We start from the raw sequence: 1,762 nt of genomic DNA, 5'->3' as shown, positions 1-1,762 counted from the left end.
AAATCTCCATTACAACCATAGTCCAACATGCGGCAGCTAGACTGGTGACTGGGAGTGGCTGCTGAGACCACATAACACTGGTCCTGAAAGGCCTACATTGGCTCCCAGTACGTTTCCGAGCACAATTCAAAGTGTTGGTGCTGACCTTTAAAGCCCTAAACGGCCTCGCTCCAGTATACCTGAAGAAGCGTCTCCACCCCCATCGTTCTGCCCGGACACTGAGGTCCAGCGCCAAGGGCCTTTCTGGCGGTTCCCTCGCTACAAGAAGCCAAGTTGCAGGGAACCAGGCAGAGGGCCTTCTTGGTAGTGGCACCCACCCTGTGGACTGTCCTCCCACTAGAGGTCAAAGAGAACAACAATTACCAGACCTTCAGAAGACATCTCAAGGCAGCCCTGTTTAGGGAAGCTTTTAATGTTTGATGGATTTCTGTATTTTAATATTTTGTTGGAAGTTGCCCAGAGTGGCTGGGGGAACCCAGCCAGATGGGTGGGGTATAAATAATAAATTATTATTATTATTATTATTATTATTATTATTATTATTATTATTTAACTACAAGTGTCACTCCACATTTTTGTATGCAATCTTGCCCAATATGCACATTTTTACAAGCAACTTCACCTGATATAATGCAGGTTTTATGTTTTTGTTGTTATTATTTTAAGAAATATGTGCGTTTTTATAGTGCATGTTATATGGTTGGAGAATTTCATCACAAAATCCAGAGAGGTGAGGATTTTGAAAAACAGCTCCCTTTCAGTTTGTGCATTGTTTTGTTGTCCTTTTGTTTGTTTGGGAAGCTTAAGATCCCCTCTCTAAACTGGAAGACAGTATGATCACCGCTGAAAGTTGTAGATCAGAGAAGCCTACCTGTATACAGTAATTGGTGGAGGTCAGCTAGGTGGGGAGAACCTAACCTGCATGTTTGATATCCCAGAGGAGTGGTCTTATGATCACTCAGCAGCTGTCCCTGAGGAAGGTCTGTCTAGGGGAAAATGCCAAGGATGAAATCAGTCTTGTGGAGATCACGCCCCCAGAAGACAGCAACGCATTGACTGCAATGTGTGTAGCTAGCAACCCTGAAACTTTCTGTGCTCCTAGTGTCTTATCTTAGTGGGACTTGACCTGACTCCTCCTGCCTCATTCAGACTAAAATCAGGGCTCTGGGCCCATCTACTTTGCCAGGCAACATTTCTCAGTTGGCTTTCACTGGGATGGCGAAGGAGATCAGGAAAAGTGCTTTGAGGAAGGAAAAGAAGTGACAGAAAGCTTTTCCAAGGAAGCATCTCATGTAAAAACTGTCAACAACATCCAACCCCGCAAGCATGCATTTGCAGTGAAGAAAGAACAACAGCAATCTGTTCAGGAGCAATCTCTGGGGAGTAAAGCAAACAGAATAAGGAAGCCTGCATTGAAGGGAGAACTGTGCTTATGAGTTCTGATAGAAGAAACTGAAAGATGGGTCTATTTAGAGCTGATCAAAATGAATAAAAAGTGCACATTATATGAAAAAGAAAATAGGAAAATGGATGCCTTCTGCTACATCTCCCAGGTTGGGGAAAACTCACCTTTGGTTTGAAGACCAAGGACAGTAGCTGTCTTTTCCTTCCCTGTTCTTTTCATTGCCTAAACACATGTAAAGGTGTGCAGAGGAAATCCCAGTAGATGTTGAGACATCTAAACCCCAATAGATCAACCAACCCACTTCCCTTCTGGCTGGTTAGCCTGATCTTCTTGGCTTGGACAAGCATCTCTAATCAT

At 43.8% G+C, this 1,762-nt stretch overlaps 1 pseudogene; it reads left to right on the top strand.

Annotated features, from left to right (window-relative positions):
- The first annotated feature begins 833 nt into the window (after positions 1-833).
- Positions 834-1,436, top strand: LOC118076974 (nucleoplasmin-like; annotated as a pseudogene).
- Positions 1,437-1,762: the final 326 nt, after the last annotated feature.

Source organism: Zootoca vivipara, chromosome 11 (assembly GCF_963506605.1).
Source record: "Zootoca vivipara chromosome 11, rZooViv1.1, whole genome shotgun sequence".
In the NCBI taxonomy this organism is placed as follows: domain Eukaryota; kingdom Metazoa; phylum Chordata; class Lepidosauria; order Squamata; family Lacertidae; genus Zootoca; species Zootoca vivipara.
Note: the sequence above shows the minus strand (reverse complement) of the source record. Positions and strands in the feature narration are given on the sequence as shown.